This window comes from Dreissena polymorpha, chromosome 1 (genome assembly GCF_020536995.1).
Source record: "Dreissena polymorpha isolate Duluth1 chromosome 1, UMN_Dpol_1.0, whole genome shotgun sequence".
Lineage (NCBI taxonomy): Eukaryota > Metazoa > Mollusca > Bivalvia > Myida > Dreissenidae > Dreissena > Dreissena polymorpha.
Genome location: NC_068355.1, coordinates 24172575 through 24194202, shown reverse-complemented (window position 1 = coordinate 24194202; position 21628 = coordinate 24172575). Strand labels below are relative to the sequence as shown.

Here is a 21628-nt window from a genome sequence, read left to right as displayed (position 1 = left end):
CTGTAAAAGATGTTCGTGAAAAGATGCCCCGAAAAAAAAACAATAAACAAGTCACCATACACGTAATGTTAATGAGTTTGTTGGTGGGAATCGAACCAAAATAACCTCACCTGTTGGTTAAAAATGCAGTGGAATATGAAGATAAATAGGCCCTGACACCAAATATGAAAACATAACAAATCAATACAAGTAGGCTATAACATAATATATGATAATATGCAATACTAATTTTAATTTGCAATCGATGGTTAGTTCATTTTTTCAGGACTACCTGCAATGTGTTGAACAGTGCAAACAAATACTGCATAAATGCAGATGTCTCGTTGACGTAAAGGATGCCGAGAATCCAGGAGAGGCCCATCAAAGGAACAAGCACACACAGGGAACGCAGGCTCGTTCTAAGGCAAGATTTATTTCACGTTTAAGAAGCCGTCGAAAATGCACAAATGACACATTTAAAGAAATCTATCAATATCCGGATGTATTTTTGAAAATAAGAATTGTATGCCTTTGCCAACACCTCAATGTTTCCATAATGCACTAATTCTAATACACAAATTCACACAAATTTGAACTGACATCAAACAAAGGTGAAAACACTTTTATAGTTTTGAAAACAATGGAAAGGCAGTTTTACTTTGATAACATAGTGTCTGCTTTATAACCGCGTAAATTCCTAATTATATGCATTAATTATACATACTTAATCTTTTCCATTGACGTCTTCCTGTCCATCGCCTTCATGTGAAACATGTTTCTTAATATAAGAACCCAACACACGATGTTGAACTGCAAGACAAAAGAATCACCGCAAACACGTCAATAGAACAGAACAATAAAATACCAGAATGGCGTGACAATAACTGAAAAATACAAAATAATTACGGCATTTGGATATCCTGCAACTAAATAACCAACACTTTTGAAAGGATCGAAACACGCGATAGTTTCTATCATAAAGCAAACCAACACCCCTTAATTACAATTTTTCGTTTCCATAGCCATCGGCCTGTGTTGACAGCAAACTGATTACGACTATCACTGCTGGCGAAACTGTAACACAGATTTCGATCAATAAATGTATTTATATGTTCACATCTTTATCTTTGTTGGTGAAAATAATAAAATTTACTTCAAAATGATGATGTTTATAAATCGCAATTATGCGAAGTAACTAATATGTCCATATAATACATTGCGTTTTAATCTAATTTAAAGAAATATATACTTTTTTCATGGACATTTACCCCATGCTGTAATAAGAAGGGGCTTCAGTCTTGATTTGGTGATGAATACGTACACCGCCATGATGACTATGTCTATACCTTCTGCCAGCATCAGACAAAACACTACTAAGTATATGTAGTGTAGAAATACTGCGGTTGTTGCACACAGAGCCTGGAGTACAACCACAAGAATAAAAAGGCATAAAAAGGCATAAAAGGATTTTCCCATATTCGTACCCTTTTTCAATTTAAAGAGAACCCACTTCGTATACAAATGCAAACATCACACCTTTGGCAAATATCAACACAATCCAAGCCAGTATAGATACATTTTTAATTTTCAGAAATAAAATAATAACCAATACTTTAAGCACATACCATTCAATAGAAAAAAATTAATATACAAACCTTGCTGGCAGTTTTGTCTACACCAGCTAAAAATATAATGTATGACAGCATTAGCGCGCCACATAGATTCAAAAGCAAAATTGTCCTGTCACTTTTCAGGAACCTGCATGAAACATGTAAGAATAGGGATTAAGACATAAACATGTAATCAACGAATCAGTAATATATTTGAGAATAACGAACACTCGTTAAAAGATAAATAGAAAGCGATAATCAGTTAATAATGTTTTTTGTACAACTAATACAGCCAATACAACAACTACAACTATATGAACCTTTACCTCCAGAGATATATGTATGTCAACATTGTGATCAGCAGACATGCCATTGAAATCCCCATTCCCACAGTTGATAACGTTCGTAATGGCACAGACGCTGCGTCGGCCTGAAACACAATGCAGGATAATTGTTTGATTTCGATATTATTTTGAGTTCATTTCTTACTATAATAGTATGATACTATACCTTTATGATCGGTTGTTAGGAACTTACTTTTAGATTAGGGAAAGACGTTTTACTAAAAAGCTTAACGTTTCTATTGCAACCTGTATAAATAAGATTACGTATAATATTAAATTACCGATTTATTCTAGACTATTTCTTTCCACTACACATTATGTTACAATCACAATTATTCGTACACCAACCGTTTGTCTTTTCCATAAATAAAGCGTTTAATCGATGACCTTTCATAAGCATTATCAACACGAAGTCTATATGACGTAAAGATTTATATATTGCATAGTGTATTATGGTAGATAGTGTCAGTCAATAAACTTCAATTCACGGTTGAACATTAAGAAATAGTGTTTCTGGAAGACATTTGCACGTAGTATATGTAATTGCATGAAACGAACCCTTGTAGTTGCGCAATACGTCGGTCAGACAGGTCGAACGCTTAAAACTCGTTTTAAGGATCAATTGTGTAAGATAGAAAACTACAACATATTGAACATTTTTATATGCAAATCTTGTTCTAATCAACTAGACATTAAGTTTCAAGTATTTCAATTAACCTGTAGAGCAATTAATATTTTATTAATAAAACGAAAATAAGGTTAACTTAAATGAATAAGAGGTTTGCAGACACCTTATTTTCCAGGATTAAATTACAATATTTTCAACATTGGTAACATTTGTAACGAAAATTAAGCGAATAGGATAATATTCATCGTAAGTCCAAACGATCTTTATACTATTGTTTCAAAATTGTTAACACAAGCACTGAAGTGCCCTATGCGGTCTTTCAGTTATTGCTTTAAACAAAAAGGATAAAGGATGCTACAATATCGTTCTTCAAACATATCCATATTGTGTGTGTTCCATAAGTATTCATTTTTTTTTATTTAATGTAATACATAAAATGTATACATGCATATGATCATACAACGTAGTGATTGTACAAAGCAATAAAGTTCAGACATGTTATACAAGATATGCTAATATATTTTTATAAAGAGAAAAGAAAAGAACAACAGAAGAATAGTTATGAAAAATGATGAGTTGTGTAAAGTTGGAAGAAAGCATTCTGGACTTGTGTGTTTTGTAATATATTCACAATGATCATATAAGATTGAAAAAAATATATACAAAAATATTTAAGAAAGATAAACTAACATTAGAGTGAAATGTATATAAGTGGACAAACATTATGAGAATTTAATCCGATTTCATTTTTGTTCAAAGATTTGTCGTTACTGAGGGCTATTTCTTTCTCAATCTGGATTTTTAGTTTAAGACTATGGACAAAACAATTAAAATGTGGTACTTGTTTTTGTACTTCATGTGAAAGATAAAATATTTCATCAATATAAGAATAAAATTCACAATATTATTACAGTCTATTGATTTCAATGAGTAAATTCCGAAACTTACATTTAAGAAAGATAGTTTAATGTTTAGTTGCTGTTGTTCAAGAAAAGATACTAATTGATTCCAAATAGGCTGGATGTGTTTGCACTCCCAAAAAAGATGTTCTATAGTTTCGATGTTTTCACCGCAGAAGTCACACAGATTTGAATAAGACAATTTGCATTTAAAGAGATATTTATTTGTAGCTATAATTCTATGGATGTATTTATATTGAAAATTTCTCAGTGTGCTTTCAATAGTTGCTTTATATGGCATGGTAAATATGTGTTTCCAATTAAGTTCATGTTCTCCGAAAAGGACTTGCCATTTATTTTGGGTTTTGGAGTTTTCTGTAGGGTTTTTGATTTGTAGTGTGGAAAATATTTTATTCGTTTTGTTTTTTCTTCCAAGTATCGTATTCAATTATGCAATCTTTCACCGACTATTGTTTTAAACCGTTCACGAAAATACAGGTACAAAATTAAAGATACCGAATAAAATGTATTTGTTAAAATATGGTCATAGATTAAATTGATATATCTAAAATATTTCATGATAAAGATGTTCGTAAACTGATACCTCTATATTTTCGCGCTGTGGAAAAGCCACTTATTTGTATTAAATATAGAAAACATGTATTATTTTTATATAATTATTCCAAAATGGATCGTATGAGCGTTATAAATAGTTTGCTAGATTCATTATCCCAATGTATCACGAAGAGGAAGGAAGACAATGAATACTTCCATTTTGCAAAAGTTATTTTGAATTGCAATACCCGTCATTAAAAAAAAATCGATAATTTTCCCTTTTTTATACATATATTGACCGATTTGAACTTCATAAAATGTTTGATTATAAACTGTATGTTTTGAATTCTTTTGGAATATGATTATAGTAGCTGTAAGTGTTACATGATTTGTAAATGTACGCATGATACGTGTAGTATATTTTGTCACATATGGTTTATATGAGTACTACCGTTATTACTTCAAGTTTCGAACACTTAAAACTTTTTTGTTTCGTGTCCGAAAATTTAGATAACTCAAGAATATTTCCACATATACACTTACGAAAATTTAGAGACATACCGACACTATGCCTAATGCACTTGAAGTTCCTATATTCCCGTGTAAAGAGTCACCAATTAATACTGTCTTGCCTATAATACACCGTTTTGTATTCGTTAAAATTACTTCATGATGCAATTAATTAATACAAAGTCATTGTTTTACTTTATTTAAACAAAGATTATACATAAACCATAGAGTACGATGATTAAGATTTGATAGACTGTAGTAGAAATGATTAATTTGCATCCAAACAAACTGTTGCAATTTTGATATTGTTGTCTTGAAAACAATAGAATTTAACGCAGTAAAAATGTGTGCAAATTTGTCACACTTCAGCAAGAACATGTAGTTGCATATATCTGAACTCTGAACTGACACTATGCACGGAACATTAATTTTCATTAGTCATACAATAAGCATATTTGATATGTTTCTGAAGTGATGTACACTATGACACCTTCATTAATTATTGGGTGATGCCAATGTTAACAGGTATACACGCCAATTTACCAAAAATAACGCAAATTTAACGGAAAAACGATTTTTTACATTCATCTGCCAGATTTATGCCCGTTATTATATTGCCAAATACAGGTGTAATATGTCAACAGATTAATGAAAATACGTTTATTTGTGATACACATGCATTCCCCCGCAAATTAAAAGTACTTAATAGAGTAATTAATTTTTGGGGAAAATCTGGGTGTCCGATTAATTGGAACCACATAAATAATTATTTTGGCTAAAAAAGAGGGCGTCCGAAAACTTACTGTGTCCGAAAGCTTTAATTACGGTAATTACATACCTCGACGAATGGACTCATCAGGACTGCAAAATTGGTGAGATGATCGCACTGACAAACAGTTTTGTGTTCATCAGAATTTAGCAACACGCAACCGTCACTGGACCAATGACCCTTTGCTTTTTTTCTAAATACAAACACAATCATATCAAAGCTGTGCCGTAACCTAATTACATACATACCTTCAGCCCCCAAATATACACAAATATTTTCACATCTACATATACTAGTAAGTATTTTTTTAATAGAATAAGTTTTTAAGTACCTTCCAAACGTCCAGTAACTGCAAACAGGGCTTGTGAGGTTTGCCTGAAAATGAAAGAACAGAACCGTAAAACCAATTTCAATCGGCATTTAAGTGTTTGAACATGTTTTGTGCATATAACAATAATCCGCATGTGTAACATAAAGTGTACCTTCATTCGTTCAAATGTCAGCAATACAGGCGGATTCAGCTTTCCGAAGTGATTGGAGAGAGAAAGTGAAAGAATAGGACCATTTATTTGCTGATCTTTTGTCTTGACTCTGTAAAATACGGGACATTACTATGTTGACTGAATTTAAGATTTGGTCAAAAGCGAATAACATTCCTTAAGTTACATATTAAAACAGTCAAACGAACAATACATAGTACTTAAACAAGTTTCAATTTCGATAAATTGCAGTACCCTATAGGTGTTTCTGAAGTATTTGGTAAAACATGGCTCATATCTTTATAAATCACAACGGTCACAATAACTTCGGTATCACCTGTAAATCAAGAAAACGTATTTATTGATATACAATTAAACAATAAGTTAAATTGGCATGTAAAAAACGCTTGTTTGACAAGTATATGTATTGCTTAAAAGCAGATTATTTTTTTATTTATATCATGCACCTGTTATGCAATATATATTACGCAACTGTTTAATCAAATTTAAAGTAAGTACCTACCAATTGCCTTCGCCTTCAGTCGAATACTGCTGTCGGAGGTTTTCGCCCTAATTTGATCTTGGTGCTGATCAATCTTAATGTCTGCGTAAGGAAAAACAATATCTTGCTTGTTAACTTTTTTAACCTCAAGTGCAACGTTTTTCTGCACAATCGTAATGTTTGTGAAACCTTCTTCGCCAGACGCCACTTTTTCCCTTAGGGCGACTCAAATTTTGTCTACAGACGCCAACATGTTTTCTCCACCATAACTGTTCTGTAAATAAAAATACTATTCGATTGTATTTGAAATAGGGTCAATCAAGAGCCTGTATAAAGTTAATTTAAGTCTCAAATTATGTTTCCTATGAACGATTATTATTTGAAGCTTAGATTCATATCTGAAAAAGCATATTTGTTTCTAAATGGTTGTTGCGTACTTACATGTTGCTTCATGGTCTCCCATGATTGTTTATTTTGTTCATCTACTAGGTTGCTAACAGACTGGACAGATATGCCTAAAAAGCATGAATAACAATGTTTCTTTCGTTTCCAATTAACGTACACTAAACTATAAAACTGCAGTGCTAATTAATAAACAGTTAAGTTTGTATTATTCGACGTCGGTTTCAAAGAAATACTATCCTAAAACGGGAAAATATGTTCTGAGTCAGTAAAATTACTATACCTTAACAACATGCTCTGTCGGTAAACTTTTGTTCACTACAATTTCAGCGACTTTTGCTAAGCTGTTTGCCAGAACTGTGATCTCAGCATCAGTTAAGAGTTCTAAGGTATTTGTAGTTTCTTCGTTTCCAGTCACATTAACAATCTGTTCCAAAGCATTGCTGACCGTGTCAGCCGTGGCATTGCTCACAAACGCTTCGACCTGAATAAATGGCAGTGAAACACACGCACTATAACACTAAAAACGTGAACATACATATTTCTGTTTTTTTAGTAAGAGATGATAAAGGTATTATTATATGTGATCTCTCTATTTGTGTAATGGTGCAACAATACCACGTTTTCAAATTAAAGCCGTATAAATTAGGTTAGTGATCTATTCTGCAATATCAAGTTGAAACCATTAATACAGTTTTCTAAAAGATAAATGAGATTGAAACAGTTCCTATTATATTTCCTTAAAAAGCGCATATATCCATAAAAAGTGGTTCATCTGAGATTTTATTTGCTCGTATAAGTAATTCAACCGAAAGTCACTTGGCCTATACAAGTACCTTTTCGGCTACATCTTTCACTGACTTCCTGACACAGTTATACTGTGAAAGTTGCCAAGTGCCATCATTTAAACATACTCTTGTAATGTTACCTAAAATTACAATTATCATTTGAATAAAACACACACGCAGATCTTTTATTTTTGACCTTTTAACAAAGTTTAGTGTATGCTGTAATACTCATACAATACTTTATCAGATAACGTTTAGAAATAGTTCAGTTTATTAGAGACAAAAAACTTCTGTATGATATCTTATAAAATGGCATCAAATACACGAAATACCTTCGAATCCTTCAGCACATTGCTGAACACGAGTGGAGCCTTGAATTACTTCCTTCCATTCCGTGCCGCGAATGTCGACATTGGTTTTGCAAACAACTTTCGTTTGCTCTGAAATAGTATACGACAAGGGTGATATATCAAAGCTGTCATATGAGGACTGTTTTAAAATATATTTTCGATGTTCTCAAACGAAGCATTTTATCACGCTTTGAACAACTTGCAGTTCAAGATTGCAAACAAATACATATACAATATGAACATGAACATAATAAGGTAATGCAATCAGAGGTGCAAGAACATCTACAGCATATCTAAATTTATTTTATAATAGAAGTCAAGCATTTCAATGACATCATTCGAAGCTTTTAGCTAAGTAAAGTGCCTTTACCTTTACAATACAGATTTAAGAAAGACTTAAACATTATACACAAACTATAACGCTAATACGCTCTATTTTGCTACATAAATGTTTGTTTCAATTGCAACAACAAACAAAGGCATCAGGATGTAAATTGGTTTACAATTTAGTTAAGAAAAACAACTCTTATAATAGACAGTATTGAATCAGACATAACCGTAAATAACCTTCTGAAATACAAGACGGTTGTATGCCTGACCAAGTCCCAGTTGACTGACACATTCTCTTCTCATCTCTAATCAAATCGTAACCTCGGTTACACGTGTACCTGGCAACGGCCTGATAGGTGGAGCCTGTACTCATATCTACCTTACCTTTTGATGGGTTCTTCAATTGGCCGCAATCTAAAACATGTACCACAAAACCCACACTTTATATAATTTTGCGACAATACAGGAAGATAACATATTGATAGCTAAAATTTTGCACTTGTGAAGAAATATTATTATTCACAACACTTATCTCAGTCACTTATAAAAACATACTGTGTTAAATCGACGCTATTGTGTTACCTTTGATTACACATAAATTTCCAATTAAAGGCCACCCTGAAGAAATACATGATACAACGGGGAATCCAATAAATGTATATCCCGGTATACATGCATACACTGCCGTTTTTCCAAAAGTAGTTCCATCTGATGTTTGAACAAATCCGTTTTGAAGAGATGGAGTAGGTCCACAATCTAGTAATTAATAAGTAAATGCCAGTTGTATTCAAGTCTAAGCATGTATAAACAATAATAATGAAAACGTTTGAAACACCAAATAGTTGTAGTCGTTATTGTCTGCATAACGTATGCTTAGGGGCCTCTTAATAGTCCTCCAAATTTGCATGTGTTGACTTATTTTAAATATAAATATGAGTACCAAGACCTCAGGTGTAAACACAACTAAGTGGTAATAAATGTATTGATTTTCATAAATGTAATTTTAGAAATATAACTTATTTTAAATATATGTATATTGTAAAGGTTTCAAAACTATTGCTTTACAGTAATCAATATAACACAGTCTTTATTAAATATATTTTTGTTTAACAAACCATGCGGTTCGCAGGACGTGTTCTCCCATCCAGATGTTGCACATTGTATGATATGTTGGGTATGTTCATAGCCTGATGTGCAATTACCCTTTGCAAGGGCACCATACGTTGTGTTTGATTCGTCAAATAATGTAATGATTCCGTTTGGAATATCTGGTGGGAAACCACAGTCTTAAAGAACAAAACATAATTTTAAATTGTCGTAAGTTTATTTAGCTGAAAAAACTCGTTCAAAGGCGATTTACGTCGAAGTTAATGGGGCTTTCCCCCAGATAATGTACATGTAAAAAAAGAAGAGATTTACATCTGACATTGATTCAATGCCAATTAAAAAGCTAGGTAGCATATTGGGCCACCTAATTACATACTTGTTGTTAATGCATTAGCTGACAACGTTATCTGATGTGGTTACAATTTACAGCTTCATGTTATCATGAATTAAAATATCGTTTGCAACCGTATGTACTATGTGACATTGCGTTCAAAATTGAAGCACATTGATAACCACATCGAACCGTTATTTCGGTATAAATTGATTGACTATGCAATTAACATCATTATTAACCTCTTGAATTTGAAGGTATTTACCCCTAAACTGACGTTTGAGAGAGATAGTTTAACATTTAATTGTTGTTTCTCTAGAAAGCTTGTTAATTGATTCCATAGAGATTGAATATGTTTACATTCCAAGAAAAGGTGTTCTATTGTTTCAATATGTTTACTACACATATCACATAGATTTGTATTGGTTAGGTTGCACTTAAAAAGATATATATTTGTAGCTATGATTCTCTGATTGTTTTTATTATGAAAATTTCTTAGTGTGCTATCAGTAGTTGATTTAATGGCATGACGAATAATTGTTTACAATTAAATTCAATTTCTCGAAGAAGGTGTTGTCATATAGTTTGAGCTTTAGAGATTTCGGCAGGGTTTTATATTTGAAGTGTGTAAAATATTTTGTTTGTTTTGTTTTGTTTCGCAATTATGTTTCTTACGAAAGTTTATTGAGTACATGGTGTGTTATTTGTATTGGTAACAGCTTTAATATGTTTGGGTATACTTTTGGTCAATGTGTAGTACATCAGGAAATTACGTGCAGGTACTCCGAATATGTAGCATAAGTAATCAAAGGAATAGAAGTTGTTTATTTATGAAATCGTACAATTGACCTACATATTTTATGTTTCGTTCGAACCAATGTTTATAGAAAAACGTTTTAAAATTAGTAGTTATGTCTGTATTGTTTCATAAAATGATTTTACTGTTTATTTTGGTTTCTAAATTATGAGAAACTTTACACCATGCCGATAGAACATTCGATAGAAATATGTTTTTGGTTGAAATTTCGTCTAAGATATTGTCCATGTTACATTAAAAAAGTAAGGAGTCACCATATGTTTTAAGGATTTTCTGGTAGAATAATTTCCATTTACTCGTATTGGTGGTATCTAAATATATTTTGACCCAACTGCAATTGATTGCATTCAGGAATGAATCTTTATCTTATAGTCTGATACCTCCATATTCTACTGATTGAACTATTTGAGTTCGCTTAATTTTATCAGGTTTACCGTCCCATATGAGATTAAATATTTATGATTTTGTATCTTCAATAATATAATTTGGTGGGCTTGGGAGAACTGTTAGTGTATACATTAATTTAGGGAGTGCAAACGTTTTCAACACTGTGTTTTTCCGATAAGTGTAAGTTTATGATGCTGCCATGATTTTAAACAATTTTTAAAATTTTGTAATTTAGGTAATATGTTTTTTAGAATTGTTTCATTTTCATTGTTTGTAAAGGTTATTCCTAACGTTGTTGCTTCATCTGATGTCCAGTTGAATTTCATTTCTTTTTTTAAGATAAATATTTCTTTGTTTTAATTTACCTTCTCGTAGCAGAGTGCATTTACTTATGTTTAGTTAAAGACCATATGCTGTTCAAAAAAGGGTTAGCGATTATATATGATTATCGAATGAGTCAATACTGTCATTTAAGAAATAAGTCAGCAAATAGGAACTGTTTATTTTCTTCGTCGGGTTTTAGCGATATTCCCTTTATATGTTTGTTTGATTGGATATAGTGAGATAGATACTCGATGCATATAATAAATAGCGATGATGAAAGTGGACATACTTGTCTTACCCCTCGTTCGATGTTAAAACTGTTTGAGAAAAAGCTATTGTTAATAATTATACTGTTAATATCGGTGTTAAATAATTTATTCCATTTAATGAGACTTTCACTGAAATTCATACTTTCTAAGCATGAGAGCATAAAAGAATGGTCTAGTGAATCGAAAGCCTTTTAAAGTCTGCAGAGAAAATGAGGCCATAATTGTTTGGTTGGTTGAAATAATTTATGCATTCTTGTATCAGACGTACATTTTCACCGATGTAACGTCCTTTAATGAAACCAGATTGTGATATTAATATGATTGATGGTAATATTTTTATATTCTGTTCGATATACTTTTAGTTGCAATTTTATAACCATTGTTCAGAAAACTAATCGGACTACAGTTTGATAAGGATTCTGAGTTTTTTCCAGGTTTTGGAATGAAAGCTATTATACCTTGTTTTTGTATTGTAGTTATGTTTTCGTTGTTAAATGAATAGTTAAGTGAATTAATTACATGTGTTTTTATATCATTCCAGACTATTTTATAAAATTCGATTGTGATGCCATCAGATTCTGGACTTTTGCTATTTTGCATTTCTTTTAGGGCTATTCCACATTCATATTCATTAAGTAATCCGTCGCACAGTTGTTTTTCTTCTTGATTTAAAGCATGCTGTGTATTTTAAAAAAGGTGTTATTTTCAACATGTTTTCGTTTATAGAGGGTTTCGAAAAATAAACGTTGTTCTTCAAGTATTTGAGTTCTGCTTGTTATATCTTTGCCATTGACTACTAATTTGTGTACAGTTTTCTGTTTACTTCTAAGTTTTACGATGTTTGCGAAATATTTTGAATTTTTTTATTGTGTTCAACATGCTGTGCACGTGCTCGTAGTATTATTTCATTGAGATGTGTATGATAAATTCCTTTTAATTCTTGTGTTTGTAATGGTATTTCGTTTTCACCGGCGTTTGTGTCGTTTGTGTTTGTTTCATGTAATTGTTTTTTTCAAGTTTTTCATTGATTTTGATGGTTTCAGTTTCAAGTTTGTGTGTTTCTTTTTGTTTAAATGATGTATATATAATAGTTGTGTTACGTTTATTTCCTCTATTTACTTCCCATAAGGTGTTTGGGTTCGCATATTTATTATTTTTGAACTGTATGGAATATTTCTTGTTTTATTTGCGTTTGATATTGTGTATCTACTAAGATGCTGTTATTAATTTTTAAGTATCCTGTGCCTATTTCAGGTTGTTTTTTGTACAGTTTAAGTTCAACTAGAGAGTGGTCAATTATGAATCAAGGTTTTATCCTGCATGTCAATGATTTTGCTATGAGAGTCAGATATTTAAAAATAGTCCAATCTACAAAATAATGTTGGTTTTGTGTTTGAGTGTCAGGTGAAATTGCTTTCATTTGGATTAACAGTACGCCAGATGTCTATCATATTGTGGGTTTCAATTATGTTATTTAAAATGTTTCTTTTTTTAGGATGAGTATAACGGTTTTCCTTCTTTTTATCTAATACTTTGTTTAGAACAGTATATAAATCACCACAAACTATATGTTTTTTATCTTGGTAATAAATTATAAAGGATTGTAATGTTTCGTAAAATGTGGAATCATAAATATTAGGGCCGTAAACGTTGATTAATGTTAGTTGTGTTTCGTGTATTTTGATTTCTATACTTGCTTGTCTGCCAATTATTATTTCGTTAAAGTTATCGACTGTGATCCCTATATTATTTTTTATCAGAAAGGTAATGCCTTGTTTATTAGAATGCTGCCCACTGAGATAGATGTCTCAGTCCCATTCATCTTTTAAGGTTTTTGCTAAAATATGTGTCAACTGACTTTCTTGTAATAGGCATATACATTTTTTTTTTCGTCTAACCAGTTAAAGAATTGTAAACGTTTGTTTTTATTGTCTAGCCCTTTTACATTCAAAGTGCATAATTTAATCATTTAAAGAGGTGTACGATGATGTAAATGATAATTTGTGTGTGCTTGTCCAGTATGTTTCTTTTAAAAATATGTCCAGTCGGTTCCTTTAAGACACACGATGTCCATACACACAAACAAAAAAGGAAAATACAAAAAGGGGATACAAAACGATAAATATTCCATAGAAATTAAGAGGTAAAAATAAATGATCACATAAGTGAGAAAAAAAACAATAAACGACTGGTCCCCAATAGAGACATTAAAAACGCACTTTAGTACATTAGCAATAAACAAATTAATGTAAGAGAAATGATGCGAAAATCGATTACCCATGCCTTCGAAAAGTTAAAATAAATAAGGACGTTTGTTTTAACTGGAAAAGTATTTAGACTTAAAAAATACAACAAAATAAACAAAAACAGGAAAATAAAAAAAGATTAATAGTACAAGAATTGACATGACTGATCAATATGAATAAAGATACAATCGGATCCAACTATACATTTCAACGTGTACAAGAAAATATATGTACAATATATGTACAATGAGACAGAAAAAAGTCGCCAAAATAATACAAAAAATTAGTCATTGTCATGTCAATGACTGTTATATATTGCTAACAATAAAGAAACCTAAACAATGTGAAAACATGTGAAAACAAACGAAAGAAACAACAACAACACAACTAACAATACAACTTGTTGTGTATAGCTTAGTACAATTGACCCGGCACCCGTGAGCTTCATTAGCATTTAACATTCTATGCATACATGATACCATTTATTCTCATTGAATTATTTTTTTTTAACGTTTTGCACGAGTTTTCGTTGGCGATAACCTAATTCCCTAGTAAGATATGATGATTAAAATTGCTTGTAATTCACGACTTTATTGCTTTATCTTTAATTCAACAATAAAATAACATTATTCATGCTCTTTAGACTATACGTAACGTGTGACAGAAAAAACCCACATCGCAACAATACAAAAATACATGCACATGTCCTTTGAATGCCAAGTACACAGTATAAAGACAAACCACTGTAATATATTTGACAATTTTGATATTGCGATCAAGCAGACTAAACCTCTATGAACAGACTAAAAAAAGGAGGTACACACTGACAATTGTTTTGTTCAGCTCTAAAGCATTTTCCGGCATCCTTGAACTCCACTTGTATTTTGCTTTTTGCACTATAAATGTTCTATTCATTTACGATTAGTTTTATTCGTGCACGATTTTTATGTGGCAAAAACAATATAATTCACGAGGAAATATTCATTGATTACCCTCGTCTACAGGTTACAAGATTAATGCCTTCGTCGTAACGGTACATTAATAGATTCTTACAATAAGATTATACCCAGATTTATACTGGCGAGCATTATTACTAGGCATTTTTGTTTTTAGACTTTTTATCAGTACTGAATTACCGAGACAATTTTTTGTTTATTTATAGATACTCTAATATTTTGTAATAAAAAAAACTTATGCTAACAAGGTTATTGGCGAAAACCTTGTGTATGGAAGCGATTGATATCAAAAACAAAAATTCGTACCATTATTGTATTATAATTAAATCATGACGGGCAAAAGCGAACTTAGTGGTATTAACATTTAAACATATGCAAGTAGCATGGTTTAAAAGCCATTAAGACGGTAAGTACAAAGAATGATAAGTTATAAAATATAATTAAAGAAAGGTTCGAAGGTACGAGTGAAGACATTTACCTACGATAACTAGTAGGTAAATGATGCTAAGACCGTCTGGTATATAGGTAAGTAAACAAGACGGTGGGTAATTTTACAGTACGTACGCAGCAAAACATTTGTGTGTGTAGGTGATTTGTAAGGGAGATACGCACACTGCAAGGTCGATTATTAAGTAACTGCGTATTAAATATAGATACGTTGGAAGGTATATATAAATATACGCAAGAGTGGAATGAATATGAGGAAGGGAAGGAGCCGAAAGGTAATTACGTAAGTATTAGCAAAGGTAAGTTCCACAAACTAAACAATGAGTTAGGTACATGGACAAATAATAAGGACACATATGTAATCAGAAGACTTGCACAGTGCGCAGTCTATACTAAAAATAACGATCGTAAAAATGAAATATTCACATAAATAACTTCAATCGTCAAATTTTTTAATTTAGTTATTACTTATTGTATGTACAAAGTATTCATTCATTTATAAATGCGAATTTCATCACGATATGGTACATGAATGCTTACAAGACTGCTGCTGCTTTAGTAGGAAACACAAGTTTACGAAGTTCTTATTACTTATGTTTTGGTGGTCGGCTGCTTGCAACAGTAGGCGATACTTTCTGAGCGTATGTGGTCGGTTTTTTGATTGGCCACGGTTTACTCAGCCAGCTCTGGTAATGATTAAAACGTATCTGTTCATTACGCTCACTGCCCCTATACCTCACGAACAGCTTGCCTTAACGACCAAGCCCTTTCAACACAACCCGGTTCTTTGAGGCGCAGAGATGCTATCACTTCCGTGTTTTTGTTTGTTAAATCCTCGTTAATGTATATTCCGGTGCCCTTTAGAAGTTTGGCTTTCTTCATGACGTCAATTTTCGTTCGTCGCCGCACAAATTTCACTATAACTGGTCTATTCTTGTTAGGAATGTACTTGCCAAGCCTGTGAGAGACATCAATGTCTTTGCATTCAAGATGAATGTCTTAATGTTGGCTCATCATTTTGACCGTTTTGTCGGCTACTTCAATTGACGATTGGTTTTCAACGACATTTGATAGGCCAGATATACGGACACTAGTTCTGCGTACTGCTCAATATCATTTATACCGGCATCGTAGGTTTGTTTGGAGGATTCGTAGCATTTTTTTAGAATTTATATTTCCTTGTTTTTTCTCATTCAGCTTTTCTTTTAGCGACGCCAATTCTTTCGCTTGGTCAAACATATTGCTTTCTATTATTTCTATTTGTTCCACGACTGATCCTAGCAATTACTCTTTGAGTTCTTCAAGCGTATATATTATGATTTTTCTTATTATGCCAGTATCGTCTTTTGTGAGGACGTTTGAAAGTTTTGAACATATTTTATCCAGTCGCTTTTCAAAAGATGATGGTTCTGAACGGTTTGGTTGGATTTCATTTTGTTTGGTGGTCACGAATTCTGTTATAATTTTCTGGCCAGATGTAACTTTTTCAGTCTTCTTTTTATTAGATTTGTGGTTATGTTTTGGTTCCTCGGGTGTGTCAAAGAGTGACGTTTCCAGAAGACTACTGTCACTAGCCGCCAATTCACTTGCTGTGGGATAATACGCCCTATTATTCATTCTTATTAACACAGAACGCTGCACTTTGCTCTGGATATAACAGTGTAATTTAATCACTGTTTTAATCATTTACATAAATGTGAACATATTCGGTAGATTGGCTACGCTTTGCCGCATTCGAGGGTTGGTCGCATATTTCATCAATTGGTTTGATCATGCGTAAAAAATAACAGTCAACTAGGATGTTGATATGAACCGGTTTTCGCCGACAAGTTCAAATAAATCCAGCCCCACCCGGCGAAAAATTAAAAGGCAATATTTTTTTTATAAATACTTAATTTTCTGTTTCATTTTCAAACAAAGTACCATACTTGCCCTTCTGGCTTAAGTCCATACACATTATAAATCCATGAAATTTATAGTTTAAACACTGACAAATAGCTTTTATTCCAATTTTTATTAATTAACATTTCCGTGTCTGTTCTTAACCCGAACCGGAAGTGTTTCTAACTAGAACTATAACATGGATACAACTATTAAATTGCGATATAAGCGATCTTTTTTTCAAGGCAGTAAAAATCATAAATTAATATTACGTCGATAACCTAAGTAGCCATGAGCCTCGTAACAGATTCTCTGTAGTCCATTTGACAAGAAATAAATGTCATTTGAAAGGGTCAATGTGGCAAGCAATAAATATGGTTGTGATACATATGCTATTGGAACTCTGAATGGTGAGATTCATACACATATTCTACGTACCATTTTGTTTATCCAAACGCAGAAACTATTGGAATTTTAATTCAAAGGCAACTTTTTTAAACATATTTCTCCAAATACATAGGAATTTTGAAACTCAATATAAACATTCTTATTAACACCCACTATTTTTTATTTTTGTCAGGTGCTCACCAGTCCATAGATTACATGATAAAACCCCTGTTCATATCAGTAGTAAGCATGTATTGACGATTATCTCTTGGTGGAGGTACGATCACATGCAAAAGTATATAGTGTCTTTACAGATATTATGGGAATGTTAATAGCAAGCGATGATGGGGTCAACAACGGTTACCTTTTTTGAGTTCAGTTTATTTGAAAGAGTTAATTCAATGTCTATAAGTAAAGCATTTAATAGTTTAACGTTGTTCCGACCTTCTTGAATAATTTCATGAAATATTATGTAATCTTAATGATAAGTAAATTATACTTAACTGTTAGCACTAAATGTGCAAATACAATACAACATTCATTATCTTAAAACAAATTAGGATACGTACACGTGAGCGTTTCAATAAGCCTAAGGCTTTCGATGCAATCGAGCTAAAATTAATAGAAGCTCTCTTGTCTTTAAAATTTCGTATGAACAGTCGGAAACAAAAATGACATCAACGTTGACTCAAAACCAATCAAGCAAAACAATTGAGCTATACATAGGTGTGACACAAGCTATAAGTGTATATTTTTTATTTTTTAACGATTTCTGGACGGTGACGACAGGGGAGCCTATTTCGCTATCATTGTTATACATAAGAGCGTGGTAAAACATGAAGCCATTAACTTATCGTCCTACGGTAATACTCACTGACAGGAATGTGAAAACTTGATTAACACCTTGTAAGCCTGGAATACATAATGAAATTCAATTATTGATTATGTTCCGAATATAGAAAATTACAGTTTATTTGTTTGTGCCGACAATTTGAAACACAACTAATGTGGGTGAGTTTTTAATGTAGAGTCAGTGGTAACACAAACAACATCATATAGTATTTCATATTCCCATACCATTTTATTACCAAACAGTATCGAATGTTTAACAATGAATTGTGGATATGTGTGTCAAATGTCAAACCCACTTGTGATCCTGAAGAACAGGAAAGAAAATGGTTCATTGAAGCGGTGTGCTGAGTGTGTATGTATGTCTGTGTGTATGGCGAGGTAGTTTCAGAATTAAAAACTATGTCTCGGTAGTGTGCACTATCTGAGGAATTGTGTGGGGTCAGTGGGCACGATTTTTGCTAATAGCGAGATGGAGGAGCTAATTGAGTCAATAGTCTCAAGATTCTTACATGGGAAAACATTCCCACATATGTACGGACATAAGGAATACTAGCAAGAGAACTTTTTGCGATCGGTATTTACTCATAATAATGTTCAATCATTTTTTGATCTAACTATTTATCTGAGAATCAAGCTCTTTCAGTCGTACGTTTAAATTGTGGGTTAGTTTTTTGTTTCCATATTCCTTACAATTGTGAATCGACAAGCAAAAGAGAAGGGTGTTGACCGTTGCACTTGGCATCAGCATGGTACGGACAGCCTGGTACAGAGGGAATGTTCTTTAAAAAAACGTGTTGACAGCCAAGGAAGGCAAGTAGGTTAAGACTATGCAATCGCTCGCTGAAAAGCCTCGGAAGCATGCTATGGAAATATTATAAGTGCCCATGTACAGGCGTGTTTATGGAAACATGCAATATATGCAAATCCCCCGAATCCGAATCAATGTGTTTACTGTTGGAGAAATGATGAGGCATCACACTCTATTTTACCATTACAGTAGCACCGAGTGTTGATTAAGCTCCACCCAATATGTTTAACATGATATAATGCAAATGTAAAAAGCGATAACGCATGTTTAACAATTCGGTGCTCATGTGTATAGTGCGACTACGTGTGCCAGATGTTGTGTTTGGCAAAAGGTTAAGGTTAACATAATACAACCATGTTCAATGTAACATTAAGCAGACAAAAATGGCTGGCTGATTACTTTCTTAAAAAGGACAGCTACATGCATACTAGTTTAAATGTATTTTGTTATGCCATCTTTGGTATGAATGACAAAAATTAATATGTGAAATGAACTAATATTGAATTTAATACAAGAACTTCACCGTATGCTAAACAGCTAACATCATCAGATAAAATGGTACACATACTATTTAACCTTCAAAGGCATTCAATTGATATCAAATGTGTTACCTGATATAACACCGATATGTTTTCATCTACAAACATTGATTTATTCGTAAAATGTGCTTTATACAAATATATAAATGGTATCTTATGGTCAGGATCAGGGCGCTTTGTTCATGTTACACTCTGCAAATGTTATATTAAAATTTATTAAATCAGACATTGAGTTAGTACTTAAGTGCTACAAAATGTATTTTTTGCACATTTTTATTATTCTTGAGCCAAATTCGGATACGATATTGTTTTACGCAGCAAGTTTTGAGTAGCTTTCTTGATTCTGGAAGTCATTTCAGACGCCATCTTCCTCCTTTTGTATGATAGTTGGCATTCCGTAGTTTATGTTTAATTAGTATAACACTGTCACGATTACATTATGATAAATACCGTAATGCATATTTATACGTTTAACCAAATACGCAATGACTATTATTTAACAAATATATTAAGTTGTGAAATAACAGAACCATAAGCAACCCATTTGATAAGCAATGAATATAGGAATAATACACGTTTTCGAGGGCGCTCGAAAAATCCGTTCCTGCCCTAGTGCGCACAGTGGATTAATGCAAAGTTGAAATGCAGCCGCACAAAAGAATGCAGCCGCGCAAAAGAAGAAATGATGAATTATTTTTGAATTTACTGGTCGTAACAGATATATATATCGTTAGAATAAGTTATTGTTTTCATAGATGTTTCTTTCGTACATGTCTGTCTTATTTTGTTCCATTTTTTTAAATAATTATTGCCAACAGATTGTTACTGAAGTATTTCAAACAAACAGCAGGGACGTTGAACGTTCATAAACACCTACATTTACAGCATAGTCTTTTAAACGTGTTGTGTAAATAACCTTTACTTCATTGAAGTTGCGAATAAATAAAGTTCTTGTCAAGAGAGTGCAGATGGTATAATTTGAAAAAGTGGAATAAAATAGTCATTGCCTGTATCCCTGCATGCACAAGGAAACCGGTGCTTATTCAGTTCCCAATGTATGCTTGGAAAGTCGCCGAAAATCGGAAGTAACTGCGCGTCGACCAGTTTATGGATATAAAAAGCACATAACATGGCTCGAAGGGTACGTAAATCGCATTGTTAATACAAACTTTCTTTCGTCAAAGCCCTCCTTTTGCAAAGTGTCTGCACTCAGCCTTTATTAAATAAGGTCACTCATTTACAGGCTGCGTATGCTATGTTATATTTTGTCAAAGAAAAGTAGCTGAAATGAAATAAACCATGTATGTTTATTGTCAAGCAATTTATAGCCAAACCCTGGCCCCAGTTGTTGCCTAGCCAGCCCGGTGAGCATGTGCATGAGTTCGCATTTTGAAGATTAGTGCAGCTGGAATCGTTCTAACACGGCGCAATTGCGCATTTGTTGGTATCTGAACGATAAACACAACACAAATCAATGTCTAAATTAATCAGCATGATTCCATTATTGGTTTAGAATAAACCGTATCAACACATATGAAACGATGTATATAAATTCAACATGAAAGCGTACAATTGAACAAACAGCAACACATCACTAATCCGGTAGAAAACGTTACACACCTTGATTGGTTGTGAATAGTGGATTAATAGTCAGTAACATATCATCGATCATGAATATGAATGATGCCAGTCTGGTATCATTGAGAGTCATAAGATTTTCAAGACGATTTCCAAGTTGACCGCCCGTTTCAGTATTTTGACAAATATATATATAATTATATATGTGGTTTAATAATCATGCCTTTATGAATTACATGTATCTTGATATGCTACCTTAATTATTATGCTGTTATGATGCTTTCTGATTGGAGAATAAATTGATGAAATCAACATTCAAAATTATCCCAAAACTGTCAGCCAATATGGTCACTCATGCAAACTTATGCAGTTAACATTCCATCACAATCTATTAGATCTAAACCGCATGCTTTTAAACTGGGGTAATTGTTTTTCTGAGTGGCATTTTTTAGATATATTAAATATTAACCACAGAAAAAAACATTACATATATTATGGACTATACATGAAGAGAAAAACGACAACGAAAATAAGAAGACACATTTTTACGCATG

At 32.5% G+C, this 21628-nt stretch overlaps 1 protein-coding gene and 2 long non-coding RNA genes across 3 annotated transcripts in view; all 3 read right to left on the bottom strand.

Moving 5' to 3' along the window:
• Positions 1–21628, bottom strand: part of LOC127847502 (fibropellin-3-like) — a 116110-nt gene that overhangs the window by 16606 nt on the left and 77876 nt on the right. The window lies entirely within an intron of this gene.
• On the bottom strand, positions 36–807 carry LOC127874487 (uncharacterized). Its single transcript, XR_008046948.1, has 3 exons — positions 704–807; positions 272–398; positions 36–152 (listed from the first exon to the last, which is right to left on the bottom strand). It is a non-coding gene; the product is annotated as an uncharacterized LOC127874487 (long non-coding RNA).
• On the bottom strand, positions 1268–6786 carry LOC127874481 (uncharacterized). The gene is made up of 8 exons (XR_008046943.1): positions 6717–6786; positions 6297–6549; positions 6029–6110; positions 5777–5885; positions 5626–5669; positions 1916–2019; positions 1635–1737; positions 1268–1398 (listed from the first exon to the last, which is right to left on the bottom strand). It is a non-coding gene; the product is annotated as an uncharacterized LOC127874481 (long non-coding RNA).